Source organism: Lasioglossum baleicum, chromosome 16, assembly GCF_051020765.1.
Source record: "Lasioglossum baleicum chromosome 16, iyLasBale1, whole genome shotgun sequence".
Classification (NCBI taxonomy): Eukaryota; Metazoa; Arthropoda; class Insecta; order Hymenoptera; family Halictidae; genus Lasioglossum; species Lasioglossum baleicum.
The window spans coordinates 2860238-2879829 of NC_134944.1; the positions used below are offsets into that span (position 1 = coordinate 2860238).

At 42.8% G+C, this 19592-nt stretch overlaps 1 long non-coding RNA gene across 4 annotated transcripts in view; it reads left to right on the forward strand.

Moving 5' to 3' along the window:
* The window catches only part of LOC143216805 (uncharacterized), a 67493-nt gene that overhangs the window by 37877 nt on the left and 10024 nt on the right, over nt 1-19592 (forward strand). The window lies entirely within an intron of this gene.

The window sequence follows — 19592 nt, forward strand, 5'->3', positions numbered from 1 at the left end:
TAGATTGAATAACAGAGCTGGGGAAAATAAAATAAATAGGATTATTTATTATTTACTGTTTAAAATACTATTTCAAGTATGTGTACAACTTCGAAAATAAAATATTTTATTTGATGCAGTAATTTTTGAAAATAAAATATTTTGTTTGATGCAAGAATTTTTGAAAATAAAGTAATTTATTCGAGGCAGTAAATTTTTTGAAAATAGTATTTTATTTGAAGAATATTGAAAATATTTGTATTTTGTCTTTATTTTCAATTTTAAATATTACTGCTGAAAATAATGGTTCGAATTCAATACATTTATGAGTGTTAATCATTTCTTAACGATAAGATAGACTGTATGCTTATGCGGATTCTCAGAGTATTATAACAATGCAAAAAGTAAAATATTTTATTTCGTTATTCGTTATTTCGTTATTCAGATTATTAAAGTAGAAATATTTCATTTTCTCGATCACATTGTTGAAATAGAAATATTTTATTTCGAGGTTCAGATTGTCAAACTAGAAACATTTTATTTTCGAAATTGTATATCTTATTTAAAATACTATTTTCTTTAAGCAAAATAAAATCTAAAATACTAAATAGTATTTGAAATATTTGAATCGTCAAACAATGCCCACCTCTGATTGAAAATAATTTTTCTTTGAAATTACACCCACTCATTTCTGTCAGAAATACATAAAATCCGCTGCCTAATTATATCAGATGATTGCATAAGTTCGTGCCCGATTTGAAAATAAAATTAAATCTTAAAGAATACAGCTTTATTAATCAATTATATATCGTCACCATTCTTTTCTAATTGTAGAAATATTATAAATACAAACTTATGCAATCATCTACTAAATTAAGTTTGCTCTGGATAGCGGTGCTCCCCAAGTCTCCAGAAACGTAGAACTCGCTCGAAGATCCGCAGTGTGGTCTCCGAGAACAATAGTGTACCACAGTGACACAGGATCCTTTATGATAAAACAAATCGAAGGGCATGAGAGAGAAAAAGATGGAGAAATAACGAGAGAATAAGAGAGAGAGAGAGGGGAAGAGAGCTCCCTAGGTGTTCCTCGGAGGGAACTGTCAGCGTGGAGGAGCCATAACGGCATCATATTCGATCTCTGACGGTCTTTCATGCGACACCACGTGCCTAAGTGGTACCACGCCAACGTATACCCTCTTCAAGGTCCTCGTGGTTCACGTGCCAATCCGGAAACGGAAGCTGGCCCTCCTGAGGTGAGACGAGTGTGGAGGGACAAGAGGAACAAGAGGGATGCCCAACGTATAATACGTACACATATATGTATACTTAACCCTTCGAGACTGACAATGAAGAAGTCTAGGAGATAAAGGGAAAGCCAAACTGCTCTGGCCTGCCGTATGTAGAATTTATTCAGCATTCGTGAATGAACGCTAGTTTACCCAACAACAGCCAATCGCAAAAGCTCGAATGCATGCACTTGCTGAATCCAGGTATTTTATCTAAAAAAATGCTGGAGTATTAAATTCGACAGAATCCATAAATGCTATTACAAACTATTGAGGTGCTTGAGAATGAATCAAGGATGAAATCACGAGTTCGTATAGTATTTTGGGTGAAAAGCAAGAAGCCGGGTATCCATAGAATGAAATGCCGTTAGTGTACGATAACATTTTATTGTACCGCAACATTACCGAGCTCGCAAAATTCGTTCGCGAAGTTTGTCGGGCTCGATCAAGTGCGGTGGTAGTTTGTCAGTTGTTGCCTCGTCTCGAACAATACAATACACATAATTCCCAGTTAGCTGGTGAATACGTTGGCCACAGAACGTTGGTCGATGAAGGGTCGAACCGAAAGCGGATACACGTAATCGTTCTTTGCTCGACGTCAGCAGCTGTCACTGTTTGTTGGTTTGCGTCGGGGATTACTTGAAAATAGATCGCGGGGAGACCAGCCTGAAATCCAACACCAAACGTTATCCGTATTAATGATGACCCTCGATGTGTCCTGGATACGAGGAACGCGGATGAAAAAATATTTACCGAAATCCAGCGGAGACTTCAACGAGGAGAAATACCGAAATACCTGTCCCGGCTGATCGATTAACCTGTTCATCTACGATCTACACAACATCGTAAACCTTCCAAAATATTCTCGATTCCTGAACATCGTAGGTCCGCGCAACAATCGGCAAAAATAGGATTCCAGTTCTTCCCCCGAGCCGGACAATTACGTCAGTTAATCCTTATCCTCGCGACAGTTCCGACGTAACCTTTCAGAAAAGCCTCCAACGGTAGCCGAAAGGAGTTTTTCCCGGAGGATTGTTGCGGTTGCACGGCAATCCTTTTGATCCTGGAACGTGGAAGGAGCGCGTTTCACGGGTTTTTGACTCGTTCGTTTTTTCACGTTCGTTAAATCGCTTTAGCTGTTGAACGTCGAGGATCAGCTGTGGCTCGGTGCTACCGCAGAGAAAGAAGGAGCATCCTTTGACGGTGCACCGAGAAACCACCTGGCCGGTGTTCGGCTTTAACGCGCAATAAGATCGCCCCCTAAGATTACTGTGACTATTATCTCGTTAATCGGAAAAGAGTTTGACGAGGAAACCGGCTTCGAGCCGGAACTGCGTTCTGCGACGACGATATGACTGGCTGGAATCTGGCCTCAGCCCGCAGGCCCGTTTAAAGAACATGGTTTCGAGAAACACGCACATTACGTATATATTCGGTGTACCAAAGTTCAGCTTTCAATATCTTCTGGAAACACACGACACATAGAAAGCTGAAATTTGAAATGTTTTCATCCGGAAAATCCTACAGGATTAAGTGGTAAAAATAAATTAGTGGCATAGCTAGTACAATCTCTACATATAAAAATGCAGTGCTGACTCACTCACTCACCGACTAACGCCCAGGCTAAACCCTTGGACCTAGAAAGCTGAAATTTTGCACAGAGCTTTTCTTTATGATCTATACAAGGGATAAGAAAGGATATTTCGAAATTCAACCTCCAAGTGAAAAGGGGTTGTAACGTTTGTATAAGGAATATTTTGTTCATGGTCGGATTTACTTCATACTTGGTCTTAAAGCTCTTTGATATAATTAATCAAACACCTGTTTCGGCATTTTAAAAAACTCAACCCCCGAGGGGGTGAAAAGGGGTTGCAACGTTTGTATGAGGAATATTTTGATCGAGGTCGGATTTACTTCGTACTTGTAAGTAATAAGAAGAATATAGGTGAAATAAAAATTCTTAAAATTCGCTAGTCTTGTCAAGGATAAAATCCACGGCGACGGAACTAAAAAGGTAGCTAGGATACAAGCTGCGTGAGAGGGTGCACGTCCGGGAACAGATGCCGAGAAGACACGTTCGTGTAGAGTCTACGCACGGGGAGGGAAAAAATAGTAACAGGAAACGACGTGGGCCTCGGCGAGTGGCTAATCTTACTAGCAAATATTTGGATTGTCGCATCGATGGCATTGATACATCGAGTGCCGTGTAGGTAGCCACGGTCACGCTCCGGAGAGGGAAGCCAAGGGAAACCTGAAAGGCCCCGTATACACGCAGCCCCACGAACCTTCTGCCCCATGGACGTAGAGAGAGAGAGAGAGAGAGAAACGGCGCGGTGCGCCCGCTAACGCGTGTTTACACGGCGAACCATTCAATGCGGATCCGAGAATTCCGGTATTAAGATGTTCAGATAGAGTTGTGCAGATCGCGACGGCTACCGGAGATAAGCTCCTTTCGAAATACCGATGATCAGCTAATATGCCTGTGCTGCACCCTCCCCTCCTCCCGTTGCACCCTGTTCCGCCGGCAGATGCAATTCCCGATGGGGAACTGGATCTGCGTGCTCGAATTTAACCCGTTCGCTTGGCAAACTGGTGTCCGACCATCCTTTGTTGTAAATTAAGACTTCTCGCGTATATTACAAGCAACAAATATGTGTATGCATTGGTTCGTAATTATGGTAATATTAAGATTAGGATCCAGCACCAGTCTATCGCAAGAAAACTGCAAAACGATTCGTACCAACGCATTGCTCGAGCGAATCCTTCCTGAGCGACTTAGCACCCTTTTTTCTCCTCTCCGAGTCTTCTTGGTCCTAGCAGGAGCATTCCTCTTCGCCTAATCGTTCGCATTCTCCCTGTCCACGAAGATTACCGAACGTATCGGCTGAATGAACCTGGCGCGAGGCTGAATCACAAGTTAAATATCGTCGGCCTCGTATGAAAACTGCCTAAGTGCATGTTCTATGAAAATTGAAACTTCAATTTGTACGGTTCAGCGATAAGTTGCTGGGTAGCGCCACAATATCAGAATTTGAAATTTTTCGCCTCCTGTAAAAAAGTTACTTTTTTGGATTTAGGCAATTTCCATCTGAGCCCGACGGTACCCTAACTTTGTCTTTGAAGTCTATCGATTTCAATGACGAATTTGATCTGTAGTTCACTTATGGCGAATCCATAAAATCCGATACCAACCAGAGCTGTGGAACGCGAGTGGATTGCGAGGGAAAGTGGTGCGTGCGTTCGTGGATGATCGAGATCGAGCATCGGTAACAGGAAGCGTGTTCGATGACCGGTGGTTTGATGATCGAGGTTCCGTGACAAGGTTCCTTTACCTCCGACGGCCGAGCTGGCTCTGAGAAAAACTGTCTGCCGATGTTACGGTTTCGTGACAATCGTGGCATCGGTCGTTCGTCTCCGGGATGAATCATTGATGAATTGGCGATGGGGTCGTGGGACTGCCGCAGCTGCGATCGGCGACTCTTCTATTGCAAGGTGCTCCTCAGGATTGCCCCACCTTCATCCTCCCTACCACGAAACTTCTCTTTTCCCTACGTGTAGCCGCCTCTCTTTCTCTCTCCTCTGATCGTCTATGCAAAACATCGGGAAATTACAGCCCATTACAACAGAGAGTGTGCCGATATCCAATATTGTGCTTACGTGATGCATAGTCAGAAATCGTTTGCGATACCCACCACCACCACCACCGCCATCGCCACTACCACCACCACCACCACTAGCCCACTATCATCGGCAAAGCAAGGAGTCCGTGCTCTCCCGTGTGCCACGAGTTAATCGATACCTAACTATGGAACAATGAAACGTTGACACTGCGCCCGACCCGCTGTCGACGACAGGATAAATGTTTAATCGATCCAACTCCGTGGAAATATATTTATTCCCGCGGTAAAATGCTTTGGCTCGCGAAAGAGACGGCTTCATCTAGCTGTCTAGCAATCTTATTAGTTTACCTGCATTTTAAGGGGGTAGACTGGTTTCCAGGATTCTCATTTCTCGATAATGCAAAGATGGGGGCGTTTCAGTTGCGAAAAACGCTAGATAAAGGATCAATCTAGGCTGCAGCCGCCCTCAAAAGTATCCTAGCATTTTAGTTCGTTTTCTTACAAAACAAGGGAATTTGAAGAATTTTTATTTTTCTAGGCAAATTCGAAGAAAGTGGAATTAATTAAAATTCTATTTTTAATGGAAACAGCCTTTGTAGATGCAAAACAAATAAAAATTGTACAAAATTCCGTCGAATTTGACATTCTATCCATGTTTGAAGATTTTCGTAAACCATAAATGCATAAAGATCCGCAGTCTATTTATTGTTTAATATGATCGTTTCTCGAAACAAACGAAGTTAAGCTACGAATGGGATTTCAAGAAGAAACGTAAAACTGGACGCTCCTTCTGGCTATAAGAATCGCAGACTCGATTTTTCTGCACCCCGTGCTCCCGCAGGAGGTGCACGCGTACTTTGGCGACGACAGACACCGAGAAAGTGTCCTGACCGAGGAACGGAGACACGAAATTAGTCGGTGACATAACCAATGAACCATTCGACCGGTTGATTCAATAAATCCGTGCTACGGAGCAGAGTTGCGCGTCGCGACCACGCTTACGATTAATTCGACTGAATTAATGTGAACCGCTGACACCATGCCGGGAGGTTAAGTCGTTTGGTTAAAACCCTGCGGCTTAGATCAACCGAGGCTCCTCTTCCACGACCGTGTCGCCTCCCTATCAATTTCTACATCGTTCTGCCCGAAAATTCCATTCGGAAACGGATTGTACTAACGTCGAGCGTGAAACGTTTTTTTCGAATCGGGTGCGTACCGATCGTTTTTTCCTCGGGTATGTCAGAAATGCCATAAACTCGTGACGATTGGCGTAGGCCGCGAGGTCACTTGATCGCTTATTGACCATTGTTGACTCGTGTTGACACCACAGACCTTAGGTAGATAAATACACCGTTAAGACGCGGGTCAAGTGGATATCTGCGCCGCGGTCGCCCACATCGGGTTCAAACTGACGCAGGACTACATGCCCTTCGGAGATTAGGCTTGTAATGCGGTTAGGATAGCTTCCGAAAATTGATTAACGCTTCTGATTACGCTGCGCTCGGATACAGAGACTGGGAGTTGATCGCACGAAGTTCAAGTGGATTAAGTGGACGAGATCAATTGGATTGACAAATTGGAAAATGGACAAGTCGGTTTTTTTTGGAGATCGGGCACACGATAAAGAAAATAAACGGTATCTCCGATGATTCGAGAGAGACACTGCCGTAAATTGTGTGCAATCCAGTCTTCGATTAACAAACAAACATTCATTCTTGTTCGTCGATGGTTCGAAGGAGCCAGGATCGTCGTCCGAGTGGAAGAAAGAGCGAGCGAGCAGAAAAGCATCAATTTATTTGGATGCTTAGCAAAGAAGCAGCAGCAATTATGATATTTGTCCCCATTAGGTGAATTGGGGTGGCGACTTGCGTGACCCCAACTGATCGCGGCGGTTTGTTAACTCGCGCAATGGGCCCGGGGTCAAATAAGAGCGCTTCTCTCCTCTTCATTCACTTGATATTTTTCCCTCTTCGGCAAACCCCACCGTCTTCTTCCTCTCCCCAGCCGCGACCTCGGAAATCTTCGCGTTTTCCCGTGTCACACAAGCCCATTCGTCACGCCATAATCGCGAGATTATCGTCTCCCTTCGGCGTCCACCGGGGAACCGTTTTATAGCGATTTTTCACTCTTGTAACGTACGGAATTTCTAACAGGTTTACAAAATTACTATCAGAGAAATTGGAAAGAAAGTATTTCGAAATCTCTCACTAATCGAAATAAATTAATCGAACAGAAGAAGAGTGAAACGAGTAAATTCGTCGCGATGGGAGAGGGTTAAATGAATAACAGTAGGAGCAAACCTGTTGGAACCGTTTCCCGACACCTATACCGTGTCGAATTCATGCACAAGACACCCGTGGCGCTGCATAGCCCATTGATAAATTGGGTCAAACGAATTAACGAGTCGGTTAAGTGTGACGAAAGCAATCATTTAGACAGACAATTTTCAAAACACGTGGGATGTCATTAAACGTGGACATAGTTGGCAACAATTACTATTACACTTCTCGCGCCTGCTATTCTCGCGGACACTGTCGAGAAGTTCATACACTTTCGTATCGATTCACGGTTGTTATCGGACTTTCTCCGCGCGATGCATGTACACAAAGAGAACGAGACGTGTATGTAGACGAGCACGGCACACCATCACAAAAACTTTTATAGTATCTATGATAGCCTATTTATTGCCTGCACTTTTAACTTTCTTAACCGTCATCTGCCGCCGGTGTGTCGATTTGCTATAAATGTGAAATGGCAGTATGTCATGCACGCTGGTGGTTTATTCACCGACGATCACTGCGATCTTATGCCTGAACGCGGTTTTCAGATTGTAGTCCTCGGGGAGGCAGATTGCGTGTAATTGCGCGAGCTGAGGTGACAGTGCGATTCTACGAATTTCTAGTAAATAAAAGTCTACCTCTGAACGTAGTAGTTTTAACTTTAACATCCCAGGAAATCTTAGGGAAGCGCTACATAGTGAAAATCGCACGCAATTTAATGTAACATTATGTAACGCGGTCGCTGATAACCCGAGATGTTGATGGGTAAATGAACCCCACAAAAACATCCTGTAAACAGGAGCCAAGTTCCTGTGGCTGTAAAAAGTTGTGAGATGAAACAAAATACGGCCAAGTTTGTTATCAATACTGAAGAAAGCGTTTGTAAAAATTAGTTTAAAAGAACGCTATTTAATTTTTAAAGTGTTACATGGAGGGCTAAATTATTCAAACTTGGCCGTTTACTTTTCAAACCAATGGCCATAAAATGTGTTAGGTAGCGGCCAGGTTTGAATAATTTAGCCTTCCATGTAACTCTTTAAAAATTAAATAGTTCTTTTAAACTAATTTTTACAAACGCTTTTTTCAGTAATGCAAGAGGTATTTCTAAGCTAACGAACTTGGCCGTATTTCGTTTGATCTGACAACTTTTTACGGCCATAGGAACTTGGCTCCTGTTTACAGGATGTTTTTGTTGGGATTTCATCAATTTTTGTTGATTTTTCTCAAGGCGATTATTTATTTTGTTCTTTTAGTAACAGATGGTACTAGCGACGATCATTGGAAATGAGAGGGAAAATCTTCTCTGATCAGTAAGGGCAAAATCAAAATTTTATGTATTTTTGTGATAGCATTTAATAAGTGTACGAAATTACATCTCTCCATCTGCCTCCAGTGGCGAGTTGTAAGCCTCTAAAAAACGGCTAAGTTGTTTCGTGTAAAAGGAGGTAGTGCGAGAACTTGGCTGGTGCAGTACTGTGCACCTAGATTAGAGGGTAAATAATTCTGTGAATTATTTCGTACAATTGTTACAGGGGAGTAAAATTGAGATATTAATTTTGAGATAGAAATTTTCTTTTACATTGCAATCTTAAATGAAACTATTAGATAATGTTATTAAGGGTGACTTGTTAGTTCATAATGAAAATTGCTGTTGCTATTGAAGGTTTCATTAAAAAGTGTTTAGCCATGTACCATAGATTCTTCAAAATTATGCAATAATCACCGGTCGGTAATGTGTTAAATGACAATTACAGAAGCAAGCTTGATTTTTCCGATAAATCCATCAAATCCGCAGTCCGTGAGAAACGTGGACTTTTGTGGGAGACTGTACGTGGTCTGCGAGGTGTTTCGCAAAGTGCTGAGACCCGCGAACCGATAGCAACGCGCTATAATTCGCCTGCGGGCTGCGTTTTCAAGATCGAGGAGGGAGCCGGCGCGAAAGACGCAGAGCAGGACTATAGTCGGAAGAGGAGATTGCCAAGGAGAGAGCCTGAAGAGAGGGAGAGAGGTTTAAACCGAGAGAGAGAGAGAGAACGGAAAAGAGAGAGAAACGAGAGAAAGAGAGACCGGAAGAAAAGAAGAGAAGGGTGGAAAGTGGTCCCGCCCGATTTGTGCACCTCGCCAGGGAGATACGCGTCTGATTCGTCGGTCGGAATTGACGGAGGCGGTGCAGACAGGTACCATATCCGGTATGGGTTGGGTTACCGTTGCTCTCCTGCTCACCCTCATCCTCTTCATTGTCTTCTTAACTCGGATAGTACCGCGCACGCATACACACGTGAACGTTTGTTCGCTGCCCCCAGGTATTTCTCTCGGACGCCTCGCTCCAATTCCAATCTCATTCGATCGGAGGTTCCGGATTTGAATTGTGTGTCTGAACAGCTCGTTTTTTAAACATTTGTTTATACATCGCAAAAAAGCTGCAAATTGCAAGCTGAGAATAAAGACTCAACTCGAATAGTAACTCTGGAGACGTCACTAAAAATTGCTGTACCATTATTCAAAATATTGTTTACACTATTAAATATATCGGCATCTAATTATAAAAATTTTGAGAAATGCTGGAGTATTATATTCAACAGAATTTAGTACAATTTTCATCTTTTTTATCTACAAATGCTGTTGCTAATGAAAATAGAATTTTATTTCATACCACTTCCTTAAAAATTTGTGTACAGGAATTGATAATTGCATGAATATCCGCAGTCTACTAATCGATTACTAAACATTTAGATATTGTACAAGGTGTCATAAAATTATATGTCGTGGACACCATAGTGCGATTCTACACCCCCGATTTAGTCGAAAATGACGTAAGATTGCAAAATTGACCTTGAACGTGACACACGAGGTAAAAAAACCACATTTTTTTTAAGGATTAAGATTTTAAAAATTTTTATACCAAACACTTTTCTTTTAAGATTTTAGATTTTAGATTTTAAAAGAAAATTTTGGTATAAAAATTTAAAAAATTTTAATCCTTAAAAAAGGTTTTGGTGTTTTCACCTTGTTTTTCACGTTCGAGGTCAATTTTGCGTGGGGTTTCTTACATTATTTTCGACTAAATCGGCGGTGTAGAATCGCGCTATGGTGTCCACGACATATAATTTTGTGACGAGGTATTATACCAATTTCATATCGAAGAAATATTTAATTTTCGAGTTAAAATGCTTAGCTACGAGTGCTGGGGGTTCAGCCGTATCGCCGACGAGGTTCGAGTAACTGCCAGTCCGTATTTGCGGTGTTTACGTGGATAATCCCTTTAATGAGAAGAGATGGCGTGGTTATGCGAAGGGTGAAGGGACCACAGTGAACCATACCGTCCGCCTCGGCGTCCATTGAATAAGAATCAGGGCGGAGCAGCATTGTGGTTGCATACATTAGCGCCTGCGCGTACAACACTCATTAGCGGATTTATTACCCGTTTTCTCGTTAAAACCCCATTGACCGTACGGCAGTAAACCACGCCTTTCCCCGTCACCTGGGAAAATCTCTTTAACCATCGTGACCGGACAAGTTCTCCTCGAAGATCTTCCACAGAAACCACTAAATAACCCGAATTATCCTTGATTCGTTCCATACCCGTTATTTCCGCATTCTCCTCCTCTCTGAAAGGCTTAACAACTTTACACAACAACGACCACATTGTTTGGATACATTCCCTCGACGAATACACCCTCTGCAAAATAGCCAAACAACAAACTTTCCAGTTGATTCCTCTTACTTGATCGTAAAATTTGCTTTCTTATAAAAATACTTTGGTTTGGCATTGTGTGCATTAATTGAGAACGAAACGAACTTTCGCTCCAAAATTTCTTGTTCTCGACAATGATGTTCACTCAGAATAGCCAAACGACGAACTTTCCAGTTGATCTCTCTTGATCGTAAAATTTGTTTCCTCACAAAAATATTGGGTTGGCAAGAAAGTAATTTCGGTATTTTAAGGTGAAATAGAGCCCAATTTTTTTATTCAAGCAATGATCTTTAATGAATAAAATATTTTCCTTTCTGTTCGATGATCTTTTGCCAGAAAGAACAAATAAGAAATTATTTTATTGATGAAAGTTCATCGCTTGAATACAGAAATTCGGTTTTATTTTACCTTAAAATACCGAAATTACTTTCTTGCCAACGCAATACTTTGATTTGGCATTGTGTGCATTAATTGAGAACGAAACGAACTTTCGCTCCAGAATTTCTTGTTCTCAACAATGATGTTCACCACGGCACAGTCAGCGACTGCATCGGCGCGACGCGTCTCGATCGATGGTTCACCTTAAAGGTTGTCGGGAAAGGAACCGTTATGGGGGTGAAGCGTTGTCAACGAAGGCAATAAATCTGCCTGCGGTTTGGAACGTCACACTTGTTTGCAAGAACGATGAAACCCTGTATCGCCGAGACTGCAGGAGTCTGGAGGTCCTCTTAATCCGTCTAATTGGCAAACTCGCCGTATCTTTCGCCGTCGCTAGTCGTTGTTAACGTTTACAGCCATCTCTTTCTCACTCCTTTCGTTCGACTGCCAATCCAGACTGTCCATTGTTCGCCGAGCCGTGTATAATTGTGTATAGCTGTAATTTACGAGTGCGGTTTCCAGCGAAAGGATCTCGTTCAGTCTCTGTGGGACTTCCGGTCAAATCATAATTCCGATCCTTACGCCCACCAACCAGTTCTTCGTTTTGTTTGGAACTGTGCGGATCAGGCACGGTACGAGTGTTGAACGTGCAAAATATTTTGGTGAGAAACGTTTTATACATTTTTAAGACCGCATAAGAATAAATATTTAGTATATACCAAGTATGTGTCTGAAATGTACGGGACCTCTTGAAGAATGAAAGGAAGAAATGTTTCATCCCTCGTTGAACCCATGAAAAATTCGTGTCCCGTCAAAAATTAAACGTCCGTCTCTTCGATCCCTCCGAGCGTGTTTTCAAAGTAAAGATGTCATATCCGTGATTGTACAGTTGTCATTCCGAGGCAACGTAAATGACGAAGAAACCGATCGAAGGGATGGGTTCTCAGAACTGAAATCCAGGGCGGCGTTTTCTTCTATAATATTTCCACCCTTCGTATTCTCTACGCTATATTATTCGCCCCTGGTTCGGCACTATCAAATGCCGCTATTATGCTCGGAACGCTTCGCGTCCTTTTGCATTAGTCGTCGAAACAGTTCTTTGTTAATACTGCACGAACTCTTCTGCAACTTCCTCAACTACTTTTTATAAATTCTACAAGTTATTCTATACATAAATTATTCTACAAATTATTCAATTCCTATCAAAATCGCGATGGCAAAATTGCAGTTGAGAATGTTGTTAATAATTTTTGGAAGGGCGCAATTAATGGGATACCAGCAAGTAATCCCCTCGGGTGCGTGTAATTCCATTAGAGCGATCTTGAGCAGCCAAGAGAGCGTGCGGTCCTCGGGGGAAACGTTTCCTCGGGTGAAAAGAGAGATCCGCGAGATTTGCTACCTGCGAACCCGAAAAGTCCCACGATCACGGCACTGCAGAAGCCAGGGCCCGTGAAGAATCGTTTCAGGTAACTAGCCCTGCGAGACTTGAAAACGCACGGCGAGCCATCAAGGTGTTAACACGGGGATAATTGATTAATTTGAATTCACCGCTGCGCGAGACGAAATTACGCCCGATTGAACGCGCCGCTTGTCAACGCCACGGAAGAACGTCCCCCGATTAAACTGTGAATTCGAAATCCTGTCTTGAATCGCAATCTTGCTGGAAACGCGTGAGCACCACTTGCGTATTCTTCTGTGAATCGAGTGACCATGATAATTCCCTATTGTCCTCGTGCTCGGTAAAATTGCGGTAGAAAAATTGAAGGAGCAGGAATCAGTGATAAAAATGTTCAAATAGAAAATCGAGGGCACTTTCTAGCGACGGTCGCATCGGAGAAAAAAAAAAGTAAGAGGCTCTATTATATCTGCAAGGTGGCAGAAAATCTAGAGTTTCTCCCAAAAATCTGATCTCCCGAAAGTCTGAGTCAATTCAATGAGATTACATTGGTTAAACCTATTCTCCGCGTGATCCTTTCACAAGGTTTCCAGGCACAATGCTGGTAAAAAAAGCAAATCTATTATAGAAAAGAAAATGGCTGAAGCTAGTAAGGCGTGGAATTATATTTCTATGCGTTCCGTGCAACGTGTGTCTATAACCCTTCAGGAAATCCGATTTATCAAAAATAAATACCATACACGTTTCATGTTACCCGGCTCGAAGTGTAAATCTCTTGTTGAAAAGCGGCGAAGGAACCTCCGTCGAAGTTCATAGTTAAAATTAAACCTTGGAGGAACAATATTTGCAGAAACGATAGTTTCGTTGTTGTTAAAACGAAGGACTGTTATAGTTTGACCGTGCATATGTTGCATAGAAACTTCACACGGAAACTTCTGCGCGAAGCAATCATGAAATCGATATGGAAGCACGACATCCGGGTGTGGAAAGTGTTTGCACAATCAAATATTCGTAGTAGACCACAGAAATTTTTGTATTTATAGCGTATTCGGCTTTGCGAGGTGCTAGAAATTATTCATGAAAACAGTCGATTAGAGTTGCGAGGCAAATTTTGTTTCGTTTCATGTTCTTTTCTAGCAGTGGAAAGCGACTGCACAGTTCAAGTATTCGCAGTAGACTGCGAAAGTTTTTGTATTTATAGCGTATTCGACTTCGTAAGATACTATTAATACATTGGGTTGGCAAGAAAGTAATTTCGGTATCGTTATGTATAGAACAAGACACTTATTGGATAACGGAATAACTGGTATATATTTCACAATTGTTGTGTCCGTCTTTACATTCACCTTACTCGTATTTCGCACGCATCGCATATATCGTTCGTATTTGGAGCTCATACGTAGACTGCCGGTAATCGCGTTTCGAATCCCGGTGTCATCCTAATTGTATAGATCCGCTCATTATCCGACTTTTCCGTGACGGCGACTAGAGCGCGATCTAGTGTGGCTGTTGTTTATCTAACAGGTATTTTACGGTGAAATAGGAAACCCAATTTCTTTTATTCAAGCAATGACCTTTAATATATTTGATATATTCGCGCTCATAAAACTTTCTGGTCCTAATCGGTAAAAAACTAATCCAAGTGCGACTTCAGATCACCACATCATTTCACCTTAAAATACCGAAGTTACTTTCTCGTCAACCTAATAGATCTGTTGAAATGGTTCGTAAAAATTTCGTTTAGTTTTACGTTCTTTTCGAGCAGTGGAATATTTATGCATTCGGAGCGGTAACGCAGGGGTTGCAACAATTTCCGAATGAATATCTAATTTAATTACAGAGAAAGTCTCGGTCTCCTCGCTCTCCGAGAGCAACCGAAGAGCGAGAGGGACGGACGTACAAGTATAATAAAGCAGCAGCAGCTGCTCCCTCGGTGGCTCGCGTGTTGATAGCGTACAGTGTGAACCAGTCGGTGGTATAGCACCGCGGTATCATAACACCGAGCGTCTATTTGTTACACGATAAATATGTAACTGTAACACAATGTCCCTCGCCCCCGGTTCGAAGCTGACGGGCCCCCCTCTTGCCCCTGCGGGCAGTCGGGGGGTTGCTCGCGAAGTGTTGGCCCCGACTACAATGATGACTGGGGGGCGCGGCGCGTAACATTAAATCATACACGCTTTTCGATGGCTGGTACACGTTTTCCACCGTGTCACATCGACGATCCTCGTACGTGTATCTATACAGGGTGTCTCGCCTAACTTCGGCGACCCGAATGCAGCTACTTCCATTCATATTTGTACAGTGTTTAATCCGAATGTCAATAACGAACATTTTCTACGATGACGCGTAGACTGCGGATCTTTGTGCATTTATGAAGAAATTAGTTGGGCGAGTATTGTAATCCCAACAAAAACATTCTGTAAACAGGAGCCAAGTTCTTATGGCCTTACATCTCTCCATCTGCCTCCAGTGTCGAGTTATAAGCCTCTAAAACACGGCTAAGTTGTTTCGTGTAAAAGGAGATACTGCAAGAACTTGGCTGGTGCACTACCGTGCACCTAGATGTTGTTCTGAACGAAATCAATTTTTATTTTATACCTGCTTCCCACAATCAAAGCAGAATATTTCTAATTGCATGAAGATCGCCGCAGTCTAATGATGTGCTTTGTAGTTCCGACGCATATTTTTGTGCCTCAAGTGTAAAATATAAGAAAAAATGGTTCAACTATTTTTAGATTAGTCCCCATGAATCAAACATTTTCTGATGCTTAATTTAGGTGGACACCCTGTACATGTCTTTTAGATCAGAGCTGAGGGACCCACGGGGACGGGCAAGTGGGGACAGATGGCCTCCGCGGAGTCAAAAGCTCCGAAATAAGGGCCCAACTACGAAAACAGACGGGGATGCTGGAAATTGGCGAGCGATTGTTCTCAAGACGCTTCCGTTTCGCCCCTCTTCTGGATTAGAATCCTTTTGTTTGATTCCTTTTTGCGTTATCCTATCCGCCACTTCAGGGCGACCCTAATTTCGTAAACGATCGAGGGGTGGTTTCGCAAAAGTGTTTTCTTTGCTGATGGAGAAAGGGAACTGTTCGCGACCCTCCACAGGATAGGTACCCAAAATTTAATTAAACAGTTACGTAAATATTCTTGAATAAGGCGAACGGAATGTTTGATCGTGTTGCAGCATTTATCAATTCCTTCGGACAGTGGCGGTTTGCGTCTACATAGAATATATGCATCTACTTGAACGCTATTGTTCTTATAGCTATTCTTACATCGCCCGTGAACTTTTTATTCACACCGTGTCGTATCGATCGATCGAAAACTTCGCGTGCTAGCTATAGAAGCTAAAGTATCCGTACATAAAGGGATTTATGTACACGTATTGATTGTATAACAATTCGACAACAAAGGGAAGAGCAAAGCAGATACCTTGTACTTTGTCATTATCGTGCTTTCGAATACTGAACAGTACCATACCTTCCTGTCGAATGCATACTTATCCGTACAGAAAAACGACGCCGAACTATTTTATAATTTCCCGTGCGTCGAGCACGAATTTTATTCGACCAAGAACCCATCCATCGCGTGCTCGGTAACTCGCAGAAATAAATTGCAGCAACTTGTCCAGGCCCGAAAAACACCGATTGCAAGTTGCAATTTGCAAGCGGCGCGGCGGGTGCCGACAAGAACACCGAAATAACAGTAATCCAACGCCGAAACAGTGCAAACAAACTTCCGTCGCTGCACGCCAGCTATGAAAACGCGCCCAGAAAGAAATCAGCACGCCGATTTCTTTTTTCATCGCATATGGCGCACGGTGGTTTCCACGGTGGATTCGTGACACAGGCTGTTGCAGCTGTGAGAGCCGTATTTACAAAAGCGTCCGGTCGTTGTTTATTCGCGATCGATGATGGGAAGAAGAACTAAAGTTGAAGAAGCGTACCGTACATCAACGACACTGTTTCCGGTCTGTTATTTGATCGGCAATTGGCAAGAATGCACCACGGTTTCGTGCAACATGGAGGCGGTGATCCCCGGTGTTCTGGCTGTGGGAAACACCCACCTGCATTCGCAACTGAATCGTCCAGGTAATAACGACTTATCTTTAAACGCAACGTTACCGCGTTACTCAGCCGGCTCGCATGATCCCACCGGAGTGTATGTAAATATCTAATACGATAATAGATCAACTACCCGCCGGTCACACCCTTCCGCGTCGCGGCCGAGGGTGCACACCCTTAATTAACTCCCGCCTGTCGACGTTTTTAAGCACTTTGTATTTAGCGGCTTCACGCGAAAATAATCGCGGTTCTTCACACGTCAACCCTTTGCGCTCGAATGGCGACTCAGGGGCGCCAGTGAAAGTTGCCGTGCCATTATTCATATCGTAAATTTAATTTATAAATCGTGTAATTTATGAATCGTAAAAAGCTCGACTGTTGTGTATGAGAAAACAGGTTCGATTTGACGTGCACAATGTAACAAAGATTGCACAGAATAAAAATCGAAAGGGTTAAGGGTTCGGACAGAACTTTCCCTCCAACCTAAATTTTTCCACGCCCGACTCGCATACTTTCGCCGCGACTCCTGATTGCTCCTGAGCGCATCGAAGAACGCTGAAATATCGCGCGACAAACCGCTAAAACTATTCGCGCGTGTTTCGCGGGGGTAAGGTAACGATGCGTATTCTTCGGCCGATGGGGACACCGGATAAAGACATCAATTACGAATTAATGGCCAAAAAGGGAAGGAGACAACGGACATTCTTCCCCCGGCCGCTTCATAAATCCAAGTTCGGGATTCGGCACGGTTCACGATCCCGGACAGCCTCTCCGAGTTAATAACATCTCTATCAGACGGGACCGCTAGAGCCCGGCGGTACCTTTGCATCATTTAATATTTAAAAACAAGCCATAAATATGTCGCCTCCGCGTGCTGGTCGTTTAAAACGCGACCGCTGGATTATAGGTGCGAACGGAAAGCAAGACGAATGCTATGTTGAAACCGGCGAGGTGTTAATGACATCGTTCTGTCCCCGAGGAACCTGCACACAGATTTTTTCTCCTCCGCTCGAAGTGCCAGAAAATTATGCAACCCCTGGTTTCTTCAATTTTTAATTATATTGGGTTGGCAACTAAGTAATTGCGGATTCTATCGATAGATAGTTTTAGCACATTCTTTTGTTTTGTCAAGGTGTTCAAAGCGCCTAACCTATATTTTTTTCTTGTTGTTTGGACTTCCACCTTTAATTAGCAAGAAAATTATATCGATTGGTTAATAAGTTTCGGTTTTATCCCAATTGATAAATGGAAGAACAAAACGCGCATTTCAGACATATTTTTTTGTATTATTTCCGGAAAGGCAAGAACGCATCGCAAGCATACAAGAAGTTATTATCTCGCCGAAAGAAGACATCAATTTGTTGTCAGTGGAGGGGGTCAGCGAAAAAGTAGGGTTCCTACGACGCGCACCCCGCTCTACAAATGGTGGAATTATTTAGTGTTGGAAAACCGTGTATGGACTGTACCCACCGTGAAACCGCCCCGCCTAAACAGTGCGTTAACCGATGATTTACGAGGCGCTAGTTCCTGGTCGTGGCCCTGTTTCTCTGGCACCCTTAAACCCTAGAACCCGCCGAAAAACCCTTTCTCGATCCGCTCCATATACTAACGCGCCCATTGTTGCGATCGCCCCTGCTATCGTTCCACAGATGCCCTGTATTTATTAAAAGTCGACCTGGGCCAAGATTTCCCTGCAAATGATCGTAAATCGTCGTCGACTTCAACAGTGGGACTATCATGCCGTACCTGCTGTTACCGTTGGCCTAACTGCAATTCAAGAGCTGGGAAGTTTTCGCGAAGTAAACATTTTTTGAAAATACCTGCAGTAACGCATCCCTTAACTTTTACGTTACTGGTGGATTTCCTAATAATCCAAAAAAAGAGGAAATTGAGAAACTGAATTTCACAGTAAAAAATAAGGGAAGGGGTGACAATTCCTTTGAAACTTACTGTGGTAACTCATCCCCTAATTTTCACGTTACTGGTGGATTTCCTAATAATCCAAAAAAAAGAGGAAATCGGGAAACTGAATTTCACAGTAAAAAATAAAAGAAGGCGTGACCATTTTTTTGAGAATACCTGCAATAACACATCCCCTAACTTTTACGTTGCTGGTGGTTTTCCTAATAGTCCAAAAGAAGAGGAACTTGGGAAACTGAATTTCACAGTAAAAAATAAGAGAAGGGGTAACAATTTCTTTGAAACTTACTGTGGTAACTCGTCCCCTAATTTTCACGTTACTGGTACGCAAAACGTACCAGGAAATTGTTGCGGAGTTTGACAGTGAAAATTAAGTATGATCGGTTAAGAGAGATCCTAATAGAGGGGGCACAGGGAAGAATCGGAGGAGGGGTGGGAAAGGGGAAGGTTCGCGAGGGGGATGTGGCTCGGCACGACAATAAAAAGAAGGGCGGTAATAATATATTGTCATTGGGCAACGTCTTGATGCTGCGAGGAGAGGACGTATATATTATAGCAACCCGTAGATACATGCGCCCCTATACTTGCATCTTATATGCAATTCTACGCTGCACATATCATCCGGTCTCCTCTGCTTTCTCGGTCTTCTCGCGCTTCGTTCTTCGTAAAGCTCTCTTATAGCCGATAATGCCACTCATAAGTCATAATGATGTATTTTTGTACGCGCCTCCGCGTGTAACGTTCTTTTATGGGGGTCCCATGCGAGTCCGCATCACACCTGCACGGGCCTCCTCTTCTTTTACGCTACGATTCATAATTTTCTATCCAATCTCTTTTTCGCCTGTTTTCGTTTTCTCTCGCCTCCGATAAACTGATCGTTAGACTGCGGATCTTTATGCAAAATAAAAATTGTCTTCATCGAGTGCAAGACACAGAACCCATATAAAACTTTCAACAATTTTAACACTTT